The sequence below is a fragment of the Amblyomma americanum genome, chromosome 4, assembly GCF_052857255.1.
Source record: "Amblyomma americanum isolate KBUSLIRL-KWMA chromosome 4, ASM5285725v1, whole genome shotgun sequence".
NCBI lineage: Eukaryota > Metazoa > Arthropoda > Arachnida > Ixodida > Ixodidae > Amblyomma > Amblyomma americanum.
In genome coordinates, this window is record NC_135500.1 from 63934827 (window position 1) to 63957421 (window position 22595).

General features: G+C 46.5%; 1 long non-coding RNA gene across 7 annotated transcripts in view; it reads left to right on the forward strand.

The window, feature by feature from the left end:
* Positions 1-2241: 2241 nt before the first annotated feature.
* Positions 2242-22595, forward strand: part of LOC144127994 (uncharacterized) — a 36380-nt gene continuing 16026 nt past the window's right edge. The window contains exons 1-4 of one of the 7 annotated variants that reach the window (XR_013313652.1): positions 2250-2651; positions 2729-2800; positions 14653-14729; positions 21254-21730. This is a non-coding gene — a long non-coding RNA (uncharacterized LOC144127994). Of the gene's footprint in view, positions 2801-14652; positions 14730-21253; positions 21731-22595 lie in introns of all 7 variants that reach the window. The other 6 variants (XR_013313653.1, XR_013313649.1, XR_013313650.1 and 3 more) reach the window with 6 other exon arrangements.

Consider the following 22595-nt stretch of genomic DNA (forward strand, 5'->3'; position numbering starts at 1 on the left):
CACGGTAGTAAAGCGCGAAGTCTGAGAGTCGATAGGCACTGCCACTCAATGCAATTAATAGCATGCAAGTTACTGCGTTCATTCACCTGAACTTCAGGATAGTAGGCTGATAATTGCTCAAGAAAAAAAAAGACATATGCAGCAGCACACGTACTTATCACCTTGAGCCGGAGTGCACGGGGCGCCGAGACGTTCACTCGCCCCCAAGGAATGCGTTTTTTTGTTAATAGCACACCATGTTTTAATGGCGCGTTTTATGACATTTAATATTTACTTGAAACTGTTTCTTGATATGACGACGTAATTATTTCATTCGAGTAGAAAGAAGTCTGGTAAGTTGTGTCAATCTTGCGCGGTCGCGTTGGTGTGCTTAGAATAGCGTACCTTAAGTGTGCTAAACGCCATATGCTTTTTCTTTGCATCATGCATGTGTCATGTTTCATGAGGTAGTACATGATCGCGAAGCTTGTTGGGAAAGAAGCAGCCGCAGGCGTGCTACTAACAGACACGTGGCGAGATTAAGAGGGGACGCGGCAATGAAAAGTGTTTTCGTTATTCATGCATGCGATATGTAACTAAACTTGGTGCAAATATGAAATTCCTACGCTAGTTTCAGTAATTCCTTTTACTTATAGCTATACCTGGTGCAGTTCTGGGTAATTGTAGTTAACACCGTCGTTGCAAGTCCCCCCAAGGTCTCAAATAATTGAGTAGATAGTGCGCAGTTTTTTTATGCCAGCATGTACATAAAGCCCTGTTCTGTACAATGGCGCGATTAGTTCTTTTTCTATATGATCAGTACTTATGCATGCATAGTTACATGAAAACGTTTCTTACAAGAAATAACTAACACAGTACTGCACGTGTAGGGAAAACAATCGTGAGATTTATTACGCTCCTCAACGTATCAGGAATAGTTTGCGACAAATGAATCATTTTATTTTCATGCGTTACGGAATTACGAAAGTGTGAGTGATGCCAGCCACAAAAATGTGAGAGGTCAGAAAACGAACCATAAAGTTTATTCCTTCGTTTATGGTCTCTTCACTTTCGCTTTGGTCAAAGAAATGCGGCACTGAAATCGATGAAATTACCTCACAATTTTCGACGACCATACATTTAGAAAGCGTAATTTATAATTTTTTACTGAATACTTTGCTATAATTTTTCGTCACGAAACAAGACTCCAGGGCTAGGAAAGAAAATAATTCCAGAAATCAAAAATTTTCACCAAATCGACCAGCTTAACAAGGGGACAAGTCGGCCTGGCTGGTGCGTGATCCTGCGGCTAAAACACGACGCTGTCCCCACTTTTCGCACAGCGCGACACGTAAGTACATATGTCAGCAGACGCTGAGCGCACGTCTGCTCCGCCGAAAGAACGCCAGCACTTCCCCTCAATATATTTTTACTATATACTGTCCCGAAGTAAAATCATCCCGTCTAGTGCAGAGTGTCAAAACTTATTTTATCCAATGCCTAGCGTATAAATCAACGGCAGAAACGCTTTCTACATGTTTACAGTGGCAATATACAGTGGCAAAGTATTTCTCCGAATACGCCGCACGTGGCCAACGCGAGCTCGTGTACTTCGAGAAATTACTAAGCATCAACCATTGCTGTGATTCGCTGAAACTGGAAACGCGCCTACAATCCGGGAAAACCCGCGCTCAACACCTCTCCGCGACGTCGCTCCCTGGCCTTTTGCCTACCGCGAGCCCGCTAGCGACTGCAGCGCCACCTCGTTTGTTTATAAACATGCAGGAGGTCTATAGACCAGGCAGATATTTACAGAAACAGAAACCAGAAGTACTAACAATGCGCATTCCTTCACATTGAGGTACAGATGAATTCTTAATAACCAGTTATCAAGAACATTGAGGTAATTTTGCAGGGTTCGATAAAGACTGTGAATGTCACCTGCTGATGCAAAAAATGCAATATCGTCGGCGTACAGATAAGGTTTCACATTTTGAATGCACGGAATTGAGCTTAGAATTGATGAAGACAGGCGGCGTTAACTTCGCAGCTCACGTGCTTCTTTCAAAACGCACCATGCATGCGCCATGACTAACCCAGTTGCAGCAAGTCAACGGGCAAACTGCAGCGACGACATTTCACAGCACAGGCGGCAGTGGCCGTGCAACACGTACTCGGCCGATTCTATGGTGCCTATGGTGCCTAGCCACCGTGCTAGATTGGCACCTTAACCGTACTCCTAGCGTGACAGCTGGCGCTTGCTCAAAGCCTTTATTCAAAGCAATGATAAGGGCAGCGGGGAAAAATTAGATTTTAAACGTCTAAAAATAACCTAGCGAAAGGATAAAATCAAAACAAGAGTAACATTTTTTAGAGTCATGGCTAGGTGGCAGGGGCCACCGCCCTATCCATCCACACATCCACTCTTTCCACCTCCACTCTACAAAGGTAAATCCATACTGGTCACGGAGAAAGAAAGGCGGGAATCTTGGTCATATGCGCGCCGTGCAATTGGGAAGCTGTGAAGTTCTTGTTTTTCTAGCGTAGGGTACGTGCGTTGCAGTAAACTTTTTAAGAGTGTCGCACGGCCACTGCCGCCTGTGCTGCGAAATGTCGTCGCTGCAGTTTGCCCGTTGTCTTGCTGCAACTGGGTTAGTCATGGCGCATGCATGGTGCGTTTTGAAAGAAGCACGTGAGCTGCAAAGTTAACGCTGCCTGTCTTCATCACTTGGTGTTCCGTCCGTGAAAGGTGGTGATGAACTTGGAACTTTAGGAGCCATGTGCCCCCTGTCCGAAGATGCCGACGATCGGCCTGCACTGGGTCGGTATTTCCTGGTCAGACAGCATCGCTCAAGGAGTTCTGCTTTTGCTGATTGTTTTTCGTGCTAGCTGTCAAGTATATATGCAAGGACTGATTCCGGAAATCGCTTTCAGCAGTCATCGAATGCACGACGTCTGTCAGCTTTTTATTTTGCACTTGTCAATCCACTGCAGCATATAGCATATTGCTATTCAAGAGAAATGCGTGTTACGCATTTATTTCACGTGTAACTGTGTTGGGTTTTGTGTTGCATAAGCGGCTGCAGCTATCATGCGAACCAGAAGGCTAGATGTTCCTTTACTGTGGTAAAGAGAAACCAAAACTTTTATAAAGATGGCAGTTTGAAACATTTGCCTCTTTTAAAACCCGAAAGACATGCAGAATCTACAAGTGCATTCGAAGAGATGTCCAGAGGCGCAGGTAAGGGTAGCATTTAGCCTCAAGCTTAAGTCTGCCGGAGCTACTGGAGTGAGCTGTTTTCCTCTTGATGGCTTTATCTTGGCTGGAGCAGCTCTGGACACATCTGTGCGTCTGTCTGCTTTCACAGCGTTTTTCGGGCCCCTGTTATCCAGTGTAAGCGCCGGTACAACTTCGGGCATACTTTTTACGTGTACTGAACCACGCTTAACGTAACACTTGCACACGACTAGCCCTGTGACAAGTGTCAGTTCTGCTGGCAGCCTGAAGCCCTTGCTGTCTTCAAGCACTCGCCTGGTTGGCTATAGAAAACTACGTGACATTTTGCCACGAGAAAAGACTTGATTTTTGGTACTCGCACGATCTTGCATCTTTCACGGAAAAAAGCGCTCCAGATGATCCATGCCGCTCCGCACTGCTAGAAATTTTAATCATCAGAAACTTGACTGCTGCTTCGGTTGCAACTGCTTTGGTTGTATTTTGGTGATCAATATTAGAAAGCCTTTATGTGTGCTAAATAATGCCCAGCTTTCTGGTTCATAAATGTTCCGGTATATTTAGCATTGAAATGAAGTCCACTGGAAATGATTACTGATCCTAATAATAACAAAAAAAAAGACTAAATAAAGATGGGGAACAATGCACACAATACAAAGGAGTCTTGGGAGCACCTGTGCACGATATGCAGACCATTATGAAGCATGGCTGTACTTTGTAGCACTTGGCTCAAACTATCGTTCATTTCTTAAGCTTGTGGCTGTGTCTGGCCACGTGTATTGAGATATTTTAAGCTTTGGCCCTGAATTTCTGAGTATCCGAGAAGGGTTAAGGAGATCGTAAAGGAACTGCTCTGAGGCCGTACTATGTTGTCGCTCAGTGGAAAGTGCTGAGCGAATCTTGGTGGTGGGAATTTCGTACCATTTGCATCAACCCATGGCATTACATTAACCATGCTACCTGCTACTACAAATTTGTTCCATGAAATTGCACCAATGCTCTCCAAATCAGTGTTTCAGTAACCGCTGACCACGGCAATGGGGCTGCCTTTGGGCTCGGGCATGGCTCAATGGTTTATCCTTTTAATGAGTGATAATAATGGGTACCGACGAAATCTAGTATTGACGGACACGTTTGAGTGTGATGGAATCTAGTCTTACCAGACCTGTTGGAGTGTAACCAAAAGGGTTATAATGTGATGATTGCCACGTTTATGGTAATGCCCAGATGCTGGCTTCCGTCAATCTGCTTTGTCTTGCATGTGCGTTTCTTCTGCTACCTCCTTTTCTATGTGTTGTCCCTTTTCCTGAACCTTCAATCTTCCACTACCCACCCCATTGCCAGCCATCTCTGCTGCCGTCTAGCTTTAGAGCACAGAGCATTTTAGCTTAGCAATATGTGTTACTAGGCCGTTTTTTCTGTGCATGGGCTGCATTTCTGAAATAGGGCAGCACATGTTTGCTGGCGCTTCGCATAATGGGGATGCAAATCGCTTTAGGCTAATACCCTAGTTTCAGTAAGTTCAGCGGAGAGCCAATTGTGCTTGGGCAGCGGCAGGTGTGCACATGCACCTGTTGCAACACCAGCTGTGCATGGAACTACTTTCCATGTTAAGGCAGTGCATATACACAGTTTGCACTGCGTTTAAAGGAGCATAGACACCTAATTTTGGTGGCGTTTTTTCTTCTCTACAATGATGCGGAAGACACTACTTTGCATGAGTCACTGTGTGATATTCACCTACGACCGCTAAATAATTTATAATCTAAATTTTTTTTGTCATGCTGTTTCGGTTTCAGTTTCAAAAACTGAATGATGGCTCTGACCTCAAAGAGTGCTTTTGTATCACGTGAGGCATGGAAAAACGTCCATATAATTGCTGTGTCATCGTTTTAATTTACTGCAGTGCTGAAGCTAGCGTTCCTCAAGAGCTGGAATGACAACGAATGTGGGAGCAGCGATTATACTTGTTTTTTCATGTCTTACGTGACCTGTAAGCACACGTTGACGTCACAGTCCTCATTTGGCTGTTCAAACCTAAACAGCACGAGAAAGAAATGTGATTATAAATTATTTAGCAGTCGTAGGAGAATGCCAGGTGGTAATCCATGTATAATGATTCCTTACTCATCATTACAAACTAGAAAAAACGTACCCAAAAGTGAGGTGTCTATATTCCTTTAAGAAACTCTTTTCTGGACTTTGCTCTTGGTAGCTAGTCCCCATACTTTCATTTCCAAGCCTCACATTCTTTCCATTGTGTTTTAGCTGCTGTCTCAGATCTTTAGCACATCAGGTGTTTGGTGCGTCTCATGAATCTTAGCAATACATGATAGCAATGCCAGTTCCTCATGGTCTAACATGCGACCAGTCTGTCGTGTCTGTGTCCTGCTCCATATGACTAAGCTCGGAGCATTCGAGCCTGAGGGCACAAACTTCTGAGTTTTCACTTCTCTCCTCATGATGTAGTCAAGTCCCACCTTTTAGTGCATGGCAGCTGGAAACCAAAACACATCCCAAGTCGATCAGCTATGTGTACTTGCTGTAGTCTACGAAAAAGAGGTACTAGAGGCAGCATGCATGTATTGGAAAGTGTGCAAGGAAGCTTTTGGCATAGTTAGCTGGAATTTCATTATTATCTCATTTATGTTTTCTCTCAGCTTTTGTCTATGCTTCTGAGTTTGCCCATGTGGCTTATAACCCCTATATTCTGGCTTTCTGGCGTCTCTACACAGAGGAAATGATTTGATTACGTGCCCTCATTGCACAGTGCTAACGGGTGGCAGCATATCCCACCCCCTGTTGGACTGCCCTGAGTTCGCCACCAGGCATTCCGAGATCCAACCCTACTATCAGAACTGCCGCTCCCTTCTAGCAGCTGATTCTGATGTCCAAATGGTGTTTGCAAGATGTGGCTGCCTTAGTGGTCTGATCAGAGCAATGTAAAGTGACTGCATGATGACTGTGAAAACTGCAGACTCTGTCTACTCATTTTCCCCTCCCGTGGCCATGCGCCTTCCTTATCTAATAATGGGCTTTCAACTCAGCTCAATTTGTGAGGTTCCTCTTTCACATATTTGTGGTCTGGGACACTCGGATAGGAAGGCATTTAGGCTGTAGCTCCCGGAAGCTCCACCTGGGCTATGAGAGACACCATGCATAGCAGAGGGCTTCGGGTTATTTTTACTGCATGGGGCTCCTTGACTTGCAGTAACGTCCCACGGCACGGATGTTTTTGCATTTTGCTGCCATTGAAATGCGGTCACCGTGCATAGGTTTTAATACCATGATCTCACAATGACACCACATCGAGGGTGCAGTGCGCAGGTATCTGGGCTCCAGTCAATAGGATAAATAGCATAAATTATCATTTGCACCTTACTTCCCAAGCACTGAGCTCCTGCTACAAATTAGTAGGATCCTGCTACAAATTGCCCTTTTTTCTGCTTGAAACCTGCGTTGAAATGCTCTTTGCCATTCCTAATACTGCACTCTTGTGCTTAATAAAGAACAGTGTTAGGAGAATTGGGACAGGAAAAGGCAGTTGTCCTAAGTAGTCAATCAGAGGTGGGGCTGGGAAAATTTTGGCCGAGTGATTCTACCATTTGCCGGAGGTGGTTTTATGGGTGACTCTTGGAGGAGAGGTGTTTGGGAGCGGGGTCATCCCATTTCTGCCATATTGTTACGTGCTTTGCACGCACGGGGGTTTATTCAAAGAGGGGACCGGTCGAAGCAGGATGGAAGCAGGAAGCCTAGCAGCGTCCTTCAGCTCTCTCTTTTTCTTCCTCTTTCTCCGCGGGTCAGTCCTTCATCTTCTGCTTCTTCCGTCGAGGTTCTGTGGAAGCACGTTACATTTCCCTCCTCGCAGACGATGCCCGTCGGGCGAGTTAAACAGACCGTCTGGGATGGAATCGCTTGAGGCGGGCTACATGCACCACCTGAGATTGGCGTGACCGTCGACCACTAGCAGTTAGTCGTGCTATAACGTAATTAACGTCACTTATGCACTCCAACACAACAAATGGTCCAGTGTAGTGGGATAGCAGTTTCTGACACAGACCACGCTTGCGTAGAGGGGTCCACAACCACACAATGTCACCAGGAACATAAGAAACTTCTTGGTGTTGGACGTCGTAGCGGTTCTTGGAACGCTCTTGCGAAGATAAAATTCGAACGCGGGCAAGCTGGCGAGCTTCTTCAGCTCTGCAGAGTGTGGTCGCAAGAGAAGGTTCATCGTGGATGAAAAATGGTAGCATGGTGTCAAGGCCGCAGCGAGGCGAGCGAGCATAAAGCAGGTAAAAGGGGCTGTAGCCAGTTGTCTCATGTTGCGCGGTGTTGTACGCATGAGTGATGAACGGGAGTACGCCATCCCAGTCCTTATGATCTGCAGCGACGTACATGGCAAGCATGGTGGTGAGCGTACGATTAGTGCGTTCTACCACACCGTTCGTTTGGGGATGATATGGCGTGGAGTGGCGAAAACAGCAGCTACTGAGGCGGAGAAGTTCTTCAACAACGTCCGCTGTAAATTGACGTCCACGGTCGCTAATGAGAACTGCAGGAGGGCCGTGCCGAAGAATGACGAATCGAAGTAAGAAGTTAGATACTTCAGACGCAGTAGCAACTGGTATCGCGGCTGTCTCACAATAACGGGTTAAGTGGTCTACGCACACAAGAATCCATCGATTTCCTTTAGAGGATCGTGGGAAAGGTCCAAGGAGGTCAATGCCAACTTGCTCAAACGGGGCTGTTGGAGGTGTGATTGGCCGCAATTTGCCCGGTGGACTTGAAGTCGGCAGCTTAAAGCGCTGGCATTGCACACAGCTGGCTACATAGTGCTGGATGGTTGAACGCATGTTAGGCCAGTAAAATCGTTGTTGTGTGCGGTGGAGTGTGCGTGTCACTCCCAAGTGCCCAGACGTGGCGTCGTCGTGCATCATTTCAAGAACTGTGATGCGTAGGCTTTCGGGTACGACAAGAAGCATGCGTGCTCCTCCAGAAGCGAAATTCTTCTTATAAAGCAAACCGTCGCGAATGCAAAAAGTATTCTTTACAGAATCTTGAGCGGCATCAAACAAAGCAAACAATATGTTTGCTTTTTTAATTTTCCAGTTAATGCCAGCCCCCACCCCCCCTGCCACCTAAATTTGCCCCACCTTACAACTTGTTCCCCCTGTGTTCAAACATGAAAAAGAAGTTCTAAATTGACCCTCACTGTGTGTACATTTTAATGCAGAAATTCATTTAATGGCTACATTTTCACCTCTTTGTCTACATGTTTACAGATTTATGTCCTTCCGTTCAGTGTCCATCTGTGCACAGCACAGGAAAATGACTGTCTTCATCTGTGTCACTATCACTAATGAGGCAAGGGTGGGGGCTAGTTGGTGCTTCGTAGAGGAGATATTGAGCTTAACTGATACAGAAAACATGGAACGTGCACAAAACGGCGTTTCGTCCGTCTGCTGTTTTGTGCATGTTCCATGTTTTCTGTATCACTTAACCGTGATATCTCCACTACTATGCCACTATCACTGCCACATGCAGACAGAAGGGAGTTGAAAGAAATAGATGCCGAAAAAGAATGGTAAAAAAGAATTGACATGTGGCAGGAACCGTGTCCACCGAAGTAATTGCGGCAGCAACAGACACCTCCCAATACCTGCCCCCCCCTCCCCCCCCCCAAAAAAAGTGAAAAAATAGGCTGATTGTAATAACCATGTCCACGCAGGTGATTGCATCAGGAACAGATATTCCCCGCACTGTCATTTGGCATGCAGGTAATACAATGCAAGCTTATGCAAAGGACACTTGTTGAGCTTTCAATAAGTGCGACAATAACAACAACGGCGTTGCTAAAAACTGGTTCTAAGCTCATACGCACTGAAGCACACGGAGGAAAGAAAATACTTATATAAAAGACGCTGTACAAGAGGTAAATTTTATCCACTTACAAACGAGATGGCCAAACAGGGACTCCTTGAAAACATTGGGGCTTTTTACATATTTGGAATGCACAGGGTGTGTTTGTTTGTGATGTGTTTGTAGCCGTCTGCGCTCGTGGGCATGTTTCACTCTTCGAGTGTGATCGTTTTTGTGCGCCTGGTTGGTTCTCCGAGTGTATAAAATGCCTGTAAATATGCTGAAACACTGAACAGCACGCATGCATTCCTACAGGTAATCTAGGTGGAGCACAGATTAGACCACTATTTATTTATTTATTTTTTCCATTCTTCGCACATCTGACTAGGCAAACGTTGCACCTTTTGAGTGCTGCAATGGGTGCGTGACTGTGTGCCCTATGTGCCAGCCTGCAGACTTCTTTCCAACTTTGTCCTGTTTTCATATGGGATCATTGTTTTTGATGAGCTAGTTCACCCACCATTAACCCATTCCCTCTTGATCTGGTTCACCCTTAGATATTCCGCCACAATTCCTTGCCGCGTCTTCTGGGGTCCCTCTTCGCTCTAACTTCAAGCTTGATTACCTAGTTTTTAATCTATTCTTTGTTCCTGGTTGTTACTTGACCATATCATCACTGCCTTCTTTCTTGAATTTTTCGTTCAATATCTCCGACTGTCCCTTTTGTGTGGTCGACATTCCCATATCTGCAGCTTTCATGTGATGTGTGCTGGCCTTCTTTAAGGGTATTGCTTTGGTTCCGTGCAGCATTGTTAGCCTCATCACTTTTATGTAGACTTAGCCCTTCATCTCAACAGGCATCTATCTTTACACAAAGGAAACCTGGAACAGCATGCTGTCTAGTCAACTTAAAATATTTATTTGCATTTAGGGAAGAGTTGCACAAAATTCCCACTGATATCGCAGCAAACATAGAGTATATTTAGACATATTTGTTTTTCGGTAAAACCTGATTTTATGCAATTCTTGCACCCTGAACACATTCCTTAAAAATCGGGTTAAACCCAATTTCTCCCCTAAAATTCCCCTTCTAGAATACTGAGCAGCTCAAGGGAATGAGCGGCTGGTTTAGATACAGTCGAACCCACTTACAACGAACCTGACTTTGCCGATTGCGTTCGTCGTTTCCGAGGTTAGTAATTTTACAGCCAGAAATATGAACCACGTCGAAACTGGCATTGATTTCTTACAACAGTTCGTTACGCTCGTCACAAGACGGGGTTTTGTTGAAGACCAGACCATTTTATTTCCAAATGTGGTACATGTTCTGAATCGGCCGCAGGCCAGAAGCTAAAAAAATAGCTTGAAAATACCTGTGGCCTTTATAAAACCCACGTGAAAAAAAAAAATACAGCGGAGGCAGGTTGCACACTGGTGGACAATTATGAGAACGAAAAAGCAGAAAAGGTCTTTGTACAGAGTACAGTAAACTTGAGAAATTATGTACAGACTACTTGGAAAATACATTAGGGACGAACAAAGTACAACAAACGAAGTACAGCAAACAAAGTGTCGCGCACTGGTGGGGTGATGATAGCTAAAGGATGCGCATATATACTACAATAGGTAGAGGTCATAAAAATTTGTTTGCAAAGTACACTTTGAAATCATGTCTTAGGAGGTTACACACGCTAAGTCGGTTAGATTTGTATCTATTAAGAATATCACATATTAGGAAATCAAGTGTTTGTTTACCAAAATTTGTTCTAGTGCGTGACAGTGACCATTTCTCAGTGTTCCATTTTGTTGATAATGTCTCGCCTATTTTTTACTGTGCTTTTGGGTCCCCACATACTTTCAGGGAGGCTGTCATGGGCACCCGGAAGCACTCTTCTATTGGTGCTCTTACCGGAAGTTTTTCGATTGAGGGGCCTCACTTGCGGCGCCTCCTTGTTCGTTCCGAGTTTACGCCACGGTTATTCATTGTATCTGGGATGCAGTCCCATTGCCCTAATGCATATTTTGACAATAGCACTGCCCTTGTTAGTAAAAAGCAAGTGTTCATTATAACTGTGGCCATTATAAGTGGCCGGGACTGTATACATATATATGAAAGGGCATAGAGAACATATGTTTTCTTGAGCATGGGTGAACACACTGTACGAAAATTAATGGATATTCTGTGCTTGTTCCAGAGAAGCATGCTTTCAATTAGTGGTGTTAAACCTCTCGTAGTACTTGTTATTCATGACGTGACTTAATTTGAGGGTCAATTCAAAAAGTTAACTTTTAGAAGCGAGACGCCAAAACATGATACCTGGCATTTATTCAGCATCATGTAACAAGCGCTATCCATGCTAACGATATCCTGCTGCAGGACTCTTGTCTGTTTAAAGTAGCCACTGCTATGTTTAATGGCTGTTTTTGCAATGTACAAGACAGCAGGTTTTGCATGTACGCAAAGTGCGGCGAGGGAGGTTAACAGTTTACACGACAACATAATTCTAATAGGTGAGAAAAAAGTAGAGTTTAATGAAGTTTTTTTTTTTTTCTGTGCAACCTGTCATTGTTTGTGAAATATACTGAGCAAAACAATAGGGCATTCTGTGTCCCGTACATAAACGATTACTAATTTGTTGTCACTTAAGGGCTAAAAAATATCATAATTATAGAAATATTATTGAATAACCCAATTTGCACAAAAGAAATATTGCCCAATCTTTGCCCCCTGAATTCTGGGAAAAAATAACACCCGAAAACGAAGGGCCATAAATATATTAGTTCCTGACTGAGGAAAAAGGGTGGAATGCCAGGGCTGTTAAGTCCCACCAGCGATCCCGTAACTCTGGATGAGGGCACGCGCAAGGTTGAAAAGAGAATAGGGGACTGAGGTGGAGAGAAAGAAAGTAATGAAAGGGTAAATGGAGTAGTTCAGCCGGGGGGTAGCCGCTAGCAGTGTCTGGTCAGCTTCAGCTAGACCTGGTAATGTTCGGGTAAAGGCGGATGCCCCGGCTGTGCAGTGCCGCTGCATTTGTGCAGCTGATGGGATGGATGTTAAGATGCAGTGCAGTGACAGACTGTTAGGCAGGGAGTGCCTTTCACCCCGTGGCTAGGAAATGCAGACAACACAAGTGTGAGAGAAATTAGTCTTGGTGTTGTTCATTGTTCACAAGGACACTGTTCTGATGGGGCTGACCCTAATGTGTCTTGCAAGCATACAGTGAAATTTTTTGCAGGATGGTAACATGTTGCTTGTGTTGACTGGTATCGTACAACTTCTCACACATAGACGTGCATGTAAGCAGCCCCTCTTCAGTTGAGAGAGACTTCAAGCTCCGCAGCTTATGCCCTGCATTAGCAATATCCAGTACAGGAGGCTGAATAGGATGCCAATGTCAGTTCCTTGCACATAGGAAGCGGTGGGTTTGACGTACTCAGTGGCTGTAGTAACTACAGGCAGTGTGTTGTTGGATGCTAGCTTGGGCTGAGTGACATGAATGGATGGAGTCGTTCAAAAACAGTTCATCACAATACACAGAATAAAAGCTGTGTACGAAGAACAGAGTGATGTAGATTGGCAGGACTGTGAGGTACATTGGATGAAAGGTAAAACACAGGTTGAGTGCAGGTTCAAGCACCTTTTGGATTGTGTAGCACATTTAGTGGTGTTATCTGAGAAAGCTAGGGAATGAACATCATCAGGTTTTCTTGTGCTTGCACAACTGGGTTCATCACAGTTTTTTTCTTTGTTTTGATTTTGAACATACGTTAATTAAGCACTGGTAATTACATAAAGTATTTAATTTTAGTGCAGTAAAAACATGATATTTGCTTTTTTCATGCTTGCAGTCATAAGACAGACTGGTATGCAGAGCACTGCTTTACATTTTTGTGCTCCCATCTGCTCCGACTTTTCGTTTTTGGCCTTGCAATGTCATCGTCACTGCTTGAGAGAAATATCAACAATTTCTTCATTAGAGATGGCGTGTTTTCTTCCTGTGGAAGCCACCTTGTATGCCAGGAAAAAGTCAGTGAAAACATCAGTAGGTGCGAACACAAATACATTCAATAAAAAAAAAAGGAACCACGGCTACCATCTGTAAAAATGGTATCCAATATCCATACAGAAATCGGTCATAGTGTTCCATCTTGGGACAGCTGTGAGAAGAGTTAAAAACCACGGGCTGCTATTTGGAGGCCTTAAGAAGCAGTTCTCTATAGAAGGCTAGCATTTTATATAAGTCCAGTGTATTTAGGAAACAGGCTAGAATGCATGCTAGGTTAACTGTACTGAGGAAGTGTTTACAGAATCACTTTTTTTGTTTTATTTACTTCTATTTGGCACATAGCCACCTGAGCACAGAGCATATCTGCGCCCATTCTTGCGCTCCCTCTCTTTCAAATTCAAAACCAGTGTCACAGGTGCCATTTGAAATAGACAGCCTTGTTCAAAGAACTGTTAGCATGGGGTATGGCAGGAGCTACAGTATGTTCTGGGACATGGCTTCAAAGGTCACGAGTTGTTCTCAATTTTAGCCATGCACATTGATGCACTGGGATAAAAAAAAATCACTTTCATCTCAACAGTGAGTGCAAAACTCTTTAGATGGGTTTGCAAAAGAAGCCAACATTCACTGAAAGCAAGGAAAGCATGGGGGAATGTTACTTCCTTTTATTATGTTGCTGTTAATTAAAGGGAGAAATTAACTGCATAATGCTTTTAGATAGACAATTGTACAGGGATTAGAAGAGAAAACGCATGCTGCCCATAGGTGCCACATGTCACATACGGGGCTCTAGCAACCGAGCTATGGCAGCGGCTGTTTGGCCTTCAGCTTTTATAGGCATTAATGGGACATGTAGCCTAACCTCGAGTGTTCAGTAGTGCAATGCTTGACCAAACTGGCGGGTCTGGTATGTCCTGTTGTGTCACAAGTGCTGTTTGGGGCGCAACCAAATGGTGGAAGTGGCTGTTGTGCGAGAAGCCTCTTTTGCTACCTGTGGCATCAAAAGTGCCAGGACTGACACCATCGCTATGCCGTATGGGCTGAAAAGGATTAGGGGAATGATGGCCCATTAGGATGTATGAAGCCAAGGAAAGCATGGGGGAATGTTGCCTCTCATTTTTTTTTGCTCTCAGCATTAAAAGTGTGTTGCACGACATTGGTAGTGCAGTAACTAGAGCGCTTCTCCTGCAAAGAACTGTTAAAAGGTGGGCTTAAAATGTGCGTTCAATGGGCATGACTTTTCTTTTCATCATACCGTGGTGGCCAGGAGCCGAGTAATGCCATGGTTTGGAGAGTCCCAAGTATACAAGCAGGACCTTAAGGAATTGTGCAACAAACTCGCACAGCTCATGGTGACTGCATGAGAATGCACCTGAGCTAATATATGGAAGGAGCAGTATTTGCATTCAATGAATCTTTGGATGTTGCTTCACTCTTGTCAGGTACTTGGAGATTTGGTTCGCAGGCAAATTTTAGCACCATAGCCTCGAAGCATGAAGTGTCTCTGACGGATGCTTTCGATTTTGAGCGCTGATCGCATTGCTACCCGCTGTGGTGCTGCTTTCGCAGGGAAGCACCAGGCGTATTGGACAAGTGGCCACCTTCACACTGTCAACCAGCCAGGGCCATCATGAACACTACAAGTTGTGAGTGTCTTTGTATAATTTCAGGAAAGCCCAGGCTCGAGAGCTCAAGGGCTCCAAACCCTTTCTATAGAGCCTAGCCCCAGTCCATGAGCAGCCAAGCCGGAGGAGGAGGGACCTCTGCCATCTAGGGATCCCCTTGTCCGGTAGGAGTTGTGGTGGTGTCCCTTGGGCAACCCTGGTTCGGGGTGTTCCTGTAGACGCTGCCGTTCTGTGATGGCTCTGGCAGCATCCAGAGGCACCACTGCAATAGAACAAGGTGTAGAGGCTCCTTGAGCTGCCTTGGCCACGGCATCAGCAGCCTCATTGCCCGGGACTCCGACGTGGCTGGGGATCCAGACAAGGGAGATGGAGCAGCCACGGGAGCAGATGCTTTTGAGCCTGACGGCCAGCTTGCGAACAATGGGAAGCCGGCCCTGTGGCTCTTGCAGGAGCTGGAGGGCCACCCTGGAGTCGCTCAGGATGGCTGCGGACTGCACCGCGGAATGGGAGTCTAGGGTGTAGGCAGTTGGGCTCAAGCTAGTGGTTCCTCTTCGGTTGTGGAGATGGGGGCCCGTTTGGGCGCGACACGTTACAGGAGAAAGATGAGGCGTAGACGAACTTCTCGGTAGAAACGTACAGGTGGGTTTATTAACAAGCTATTTACACTTTTTACACATCGACCAGGGTGGTCGCTACCATGATGAACGATCGGGAGCGTCAGGCCAAAGTTCGCCCCTACGAAGCTCTGTCCTGCCTGACCGACTTAACTCGTGCTACTCGTAACGGCTCCTCGTTCTACGGAACGTGACCAGCGCAAAGCTTGGCCCTGTCTGTCTTCTCGCAACTCCGACTCTCCACCAAGAGCCCCTGCCCAAGTCTCCCTTTTGGCGCCAAAACGCCTCCTTAAATCAGTTTCCCCAGCATTCTGGGGACCATTTTAGCAACCAATCAGGAATGAGCTTCTTACAGCTAATCGGAGCGTTCTCCTCAAATTGAACGCACCAATGGCACGCTGGTGCCCCCAAGCTTGTTTGCTCGCGAGGGCCGCATGCATTCCGAGAAGTCGATTGCGCTTTTCCGCTTTTCACAAGCTGCGAAAATGACACTGAAAAGAAAACGAAATGTACACAAGCAAACTTCCACCATCCGTGGCTCGAAACGCAGATGCAGGGTGTCATCCGAGCCCCGCTGGCCAGAAGCAGAGCCAACACAGGTCCTTAACTGCCATCCAACTGCACAACCGTCTGCACATGCACCCAGAGGATGGCCCGCCAGTACCCTTCCAAGTGAGATTCATTCTTCAAGCGGCGTCCTCAAAGCTTTCTTCGACACCGCGCTCAAAAAGCCACCCAACGGATCCCAAACAAAGCGCCGGGGTGCCAGACGGGCAGGCGCTGTCCGCGGTGCGGGTCTCATTACGGCACCCCTCGCTGCCGTTCCTGCTTTTGCTTTTTAGTTCGGCCGCCCTCTGTGAGCGGCATCTGTTGTTTGTTTTATAATGGCCGGGCGACTGTCGACGGGGTGGGAGCAACGCAACGAGCCTCTTAACAAAAAAGAAAAAAAAATCGGGATACAAGGACCTAGTCAGCGGCGCCCGTGGTGAAATGTGGATAGCCCACTGCCCCGCGGCCCGCAAACTCAACTTAGGCCAAAAGGTAAACGGCCGCCAGCTCTGCTATGGTGGAACTGGCCACGAACGGGAGCCTGGCCTGCCGGCTCTCTCCCAACGAATTGGCAATGCAGGCAGCTGCGACAGATGGGCAGGCCCCCATGAGCACCTACCCGTCCGTAGTAGTCGGAATTTAGTTCTGCAGACAATACTGATGCCCTTTTTGCCTCAGAGCAGGAGACTGAAGGTGTTGTACCTTCGAAGCCGTATCTTATAGTTTTTTTTCTTAACTCTTTCACCTATGAATTTTTTTTACCTCTTGGGGAATTTTTTTATCATTGTATTTTGCTTCACTACCACCCAAGGAACACACTAGCACAAAAAATTTCTTTAGGACCCCATTGGTATAAAAGATGCCATCGCATCATATATATAGGACACCAGGGCTTATTGGTTGCAAGAATCAAAAAACAAAGTTTGGTGTTATGGTGTTAATGTCCATTTTCAAGCTTTCACAAAAATTCATATATTGAAAACAGACATGCTGTTTGCCTGGAGGTGCAGCTAATGCTGGACATTTAATAGTGTGTGTGAAATATTTTGAAACAGTTCTTTGCGCTTGATATGCACAGGTGGACGCTGCATTTTTCACACTTGGTTTTTGGCTTTCCTTTGCATCCTTCCAACTTGCATCGCTGTTGGTCTTCGGCCATGAGTGGCCAGTGCCCAACTTGGTTGTATCTCACGTCATACACTGGTTGCTGGGCTGCACAATTTTGCCTTTTGAATGGCTGCAGGGGAGAGGAGGGTGGCCTTCCACATTTTCAAGGCAGATCAACAGAATCAGCTTTTGCTAGACTTTCCACGACACTTAGAGTAAATTCAAGTAAATCCATCTTCTGTTTTCTTAGCCCTTGAATTTCAGTGTCACGCCTGTACTCGAGCTATGACTTAGTCACGGACAGGTTCATAAAATGTGTGATACCTCGCAGTGTCCATTTTCAGCTGTGAATGAATGCTCGGTACAGGCTTTGGTTGTACTCCTGGACAACTGCGGGACGCTTCACATTTACATATTTCCTGTCTGCTTTACTCCATTGAGACACTTCATCCTCGTCATCAATTGCGAGGAAATTTGAGGCTAAGTTCACCACCCTGTTGTACAGCCATCTTGTGATGATTTTCTCATTGCTGCTTACCATGCAATCAGAGGACCCTTTCCCTCCTTCTTCATTTGGCCTGCTGGCTTCAGGAGGCATTTCTTGGTCTGGTTTGATCATATCGTTCCAACAGCGTATATAGTCTTCTCACGAAGCACCCACAAAACTGGTAAGGACATAGGATATTGTATAAATCGTATATAGGTCGAGTGGGAATATAGGTCGACCCCCTTACCTTGAAGTGCAGAAAATAGAAAAAAATATAGAAGAAGCAAATATTGCCGAAACCATTTATTTTCAAAGTCGGCTGCGTCCCTGGACCACCGGAGCTGCGACTTCGCTCTAAACTTTCATCAGCGTTGTCGGAAGACAATTCCTTGTCGCTCACCGCCTCCCACAGTGCGTCGTCCTCGGTTCCATCCAGCGTGTTGCTTATGCAGCACTTCTTGAAAGCCTTTTGCACCATGGCATCTGGCAAAGAACGCCAGGCCGACAGCACCCAGCTGCAGACGGTCGCAAGCGGACACCTTTGCAGGTGGCCCGTCAGCGTCTTCGGATTGTCGCCAGACATCCTCTCATTTTACTTCTGTTGCAGTCTGTCTTTAAAGGGCTTGTTGAGTGCCACGTCGAGTGGCTGAAGGTTAGACATCATTCCACCAGGAATGATGACGAGGTCGGTCCTAGCTTCCGTGAGCGCGCGCTTTACCGATTCAGTCAGGTGGCCGTGAAATGCATCCAGAACCAGCATCCTCCGATGACGCAGCAGTGCAACGGGATGACGATTCCGCATCACGCGAATCCATTTAATCATCATAACCTCGTCCTTGAACGCTTTCTCATTCACGCGCAGAACAACACCTGAAGGGAAGGCTTCCTTCGGCATGGTTTTCCTTTTGAAAATGACAAAAGGAGGCAACTTTCTGCCATCTGTCGTGCATGCAAGCATGACAGTAAAGCACGAGTGCTCACTTCCTGTCGACAGAAGTTTTACTAGTTCGGCGCCGCGTTCGCTATGCGAAGGCATATCAAACCAGACAGGGGTCTCGTCGGCATTTGCAGTTGATGCAGGCTGTGTGCACGACGTCGTGACCTTGAACTGGAAGAGGTATGCGCACGATGCGACCTTAGCGCCCTCAGCGGCGGCGCGCGCTCGATGAAGACTTCGGCTCGGCCGCCGTGCTAGCAGACGAAACCAGGATGCGATCTATTGCGGCTCGCAGATGGACATGGGGAGTGTCTTTTTGGCGAATTCAGCATGCTCACACTGGCGTTGCATTTGAAATGCTTTTACAGGGGTACCCGAATTGCTGACAGCGAGATTCATGGCAGTTGCGCTCAAAAGCACAATGCCGTGCTTGTGCCCTATCGCTCCGAATCAGAACTGACATCCCTTACAACAGTAAAACCCCGACCCTAATCGTCGTTGGGCTGACTCGCTCGTGGGACTCTATTTTCGGTTGGTGCTCCTGATCACATATAACAGCAGTCATAAACGCTACGACAGCAATAACATGCGCCGGGAATTTTTCTATAGGCGCTGCGAGCGCTGCTGTCTATGCAATTAAATGTGCTCCCGGTATGAAACGAAACACATTCAACCAATGAGAACTCCATAAGTGTCAGTGACACGCAATTTTTTTTCCTTTCTTATAGTTTTTGCTCTGGTGGAGGAATGAGTTACATGTTAATTTAAATTTTCAATAGAGCGAATTTTTATTCAAGTGAATATTCCCTCATGGTGCCCTTAAGTTTGTCTGAGCAGTAGTTCACTCTACTGGACTGGCTGGGTGGTCTTCCAGGAATCCCTGAGAAGTTAACATGTGTAACAGCAGACCACGGCATGCTCTTTAACGCGTGGCTTTCTTAAGCCATAGAAGCATCCTCTATTAGCGAAATAAAACTAAACTGGCATAGGTGTGCTAGCTGAGAAGATATTGAAGACTGCAGCAAATAACAAACTTGACTGCAATTTGGCGACTAGTAGATCTACTGCAGATAGCCATGCAGATAGATAACCATGCACGTTGCCGTACGTGTGGCATTTTGCACTGAATTTGTCTGAAGTAACATCTGTTACAAAGCAGGAAGGTGCAAATCTCTGATCCAAATTGATCGCGGATGGCGGGCGAAAAAATGTAGCAAGCAAAGCAACGTCGCGTGTATGAGACTGTCTGGCGCTGAACTCTGTTTGCGGATGCTGCTTGCTCCTGGTCACATAGTAAGAGCAGTTCATTACGGTACCGTCAGGCCTATGCAGGCACACTTGGACAAGGTAACGTAGCACAAGGAAGCAGGCGAGCATAAGACAACCACGGCGCTGACCGCACCAGCGATCGATCAGTATCGCCAGCATGAGCAGCGGCACAGAATGCTGTGCAGTGCGGCCGCCGATTTGAGTAAACTGACTACGACGAGAAGGCAGTTTCCGCGTCCGTCTGTAAGCCATGTTTAGAGGGAGACTTCGGCACCGGGGGCGCGGGCTCGACAGCCGCTACTGCCGCTGAGGGCGCTAAGGTCGTGTTGTGCGCATAGCTTTTCCGGTTCAAGATCACGACGTCATGCGCACAGACCTTGTCTTTGCAATTTGTCTGAGCATGTAATCATGCTCCTCTCGAAGCCGAATCACATACCGCTGGAAGCTGATGAGGTTATCGGCGAGTTCCTCTGGCAAATTCTGGCTTATGGATGTGTAGCGGCGGACAGAAAATCCCTTGCGCCTCATAAAACGGTGCATCCACGACTTCGGTGCGCTAAACTCTTCTCGGCGTAGTCCAGCTTCACGCACAAGCTCCAAAGCTTTGCATTGAATGGAATGCACAGTCACGGGTAGTGACTGCGCACGAAGGTGCTGCACAAAGTCCGCAAGTGCGCCCTCAAGTTTTGGATGTACTGCACGACGTCTGCGAAAGGACATTTTGCTCGGCTTGCACGCTTACAACTTATCTTTGCGTCTGCGCCAATACCGCATGCTCTTCTCCGAAACGCCGCACATGCGCTGAGTGGCCATGTTCCCGTTCGCTTCAGCGAACTCTATAACTTTCTTCTTGAAAGCCGCTGTGAACTGACTCTGTATGCCGCTGGTACTCATTGCTAACGCGGAATTGCACATGAGGTCAAACAAAACAGCGCACGCAAAGACCAACAGTACGGTGGCTCCGAACGAAAAAAAACAAGCAATCGCATTTGGATGTCGATACGGCTTTGGCTATCCGTTTGCAGACAGGTACGCCGTGGGTTGCCAGACTGTGACACATTCTGCTAATGGCTGCTATATAAGATGAGGGGCAACTTTCGCTTGCTGTTTTTTAAGAAAAAATCTCGACTTATATTCCGGTTTATACGGTAATTATAAAAAAAAGCTTGTGCTCAGCACCATCTGGTATTTGCCTCACAAGATGGAGGACAAATGCTTTGGTCACTCCGAAGCCCTTCTTGTCTGCTGGAATGAGCTCAGTGCTTGAACCTTGATAAATGAGGAAGTCCTAGATTGTGGAAATATGGGGGACACCCTTCTGCCCTGTACTCCTACTCTGTGGATGCAGCATTTCCGCTCACTAACCGTGGAGGGGTTCGTGCTCGAGGGAACAAAGGGAGGGACAACAAAGCGTGAACACTCATATGCTATTTATTACCCTTGCAAATAATGCACAGAGTGGGCTAGCTAGCTCCAAAACATCAATGAGGCATTCTTCGAAAGTAGAAGGCTACGTAGGCTACGTAGAAGGCAGGCCGACGGAGTGTGGGCTCGATTACTGACGCACGCTTTATCGTTCTAGATTATCAAGAACAAGAAGATGAAAGCCTTGGCTGCCTGCTGACGGATACGTGAAGATTGCCTGGCCTCAGCTGCGTTCGACAGTTGCACTGTGGCACTTCCGAGGAACCGACGGCAAGCCACGTGGGACGGCAACATGGGTGGCGTCAGGAGCCACGCTATTTAAGCTGCTACCGACGATCGGCGGATTGCAGTCCGACGGAGTGTGGGCTCGATTACTGACGCACGCTTTATCGTTCTAGATTATCAAGAACAAGAAGATGAAAGCCTTGGCTGCCTGCTGACGGATACATGAAGATTGCCTGGCCTCAGCTGCGTTCGTGCACTGTGGCGCTTCCGAGGAACCGACGGCAAGCCACGTGGGTCGGCGACATGGGCGGCGTCAGGAGCCACGCTATTTAAGCTGCTACCGACGATCGGCGGATGGCAGTCCGACGGAGTGTGGGCTCGATTACTGACGCACGCTTTATCGTTCTAGGTAAGAGCTTTTCTTCTTGCTCGATAGACAGTACTTTTGACCACTTTGTCGGACTGTAGTTTGCTGATTGTCTCCTTGCTTTGTGCTTCAATGGCTTCGCCAGATGCTCAGTGCTTTGTGTGCTTGAAACCTGTGCAGCCTGACAATAGTATAAGTTGCAGTGAATGTAGCTGCTGGCTTCACACCGGCAAATGCTCAGGTGCGAAAAAGAAAGTTTTGAAAACACTTGATACATCGAAGTGGGTGTGCTCAGCTTGCTTAACGCTGAAGTCACAGGATTCACAGGAGTCTGATTAAGATAATGGCGGAAAAAAGGAGGAACCGACCAGGAGCCAGCTGCTGCGCGCTATCCGTGTGCTCAATAGTAAACTGTCTGAGATAAGTTTGCGTGTGGACCAAATTGACAAAAGTATTCACTATCAATCTGCAAAGAATGATTCTGTACTAGAGAATATTGACAAACAAGGGAAAATCATTGAGGGCGTTGAAGCGTCAATTGACCTTCTTTCGTCAAACTACGAAGAAATTAAGAGATCGCTGGTCACCCAGAACACTCAGGTTGCAGAATTAAAAAAGCACTGTATTGAACAAGCTGAGAGTCCGGCGGAGAAATCCATTGTAATAAATGAACTAAGAGCCACAGTGAACAACCTAGAAGCCTACTCTCGCCGACAGAATATTGAGGTGCATGGAATTGAGAAGACTGACAACGAGGACCTTGTAGCTCAATTGAAGTCGTTTGCGAGTGAGTTGGAAATCCCTGAAAAAATAGATGAATATATAGATGCTGTGCATAGACTGCCGGCCAGAGTTGGCAAAGTTTCAGTAATTCTTGTAAAATTCAAGTCGATGAGCTACCGTGAAC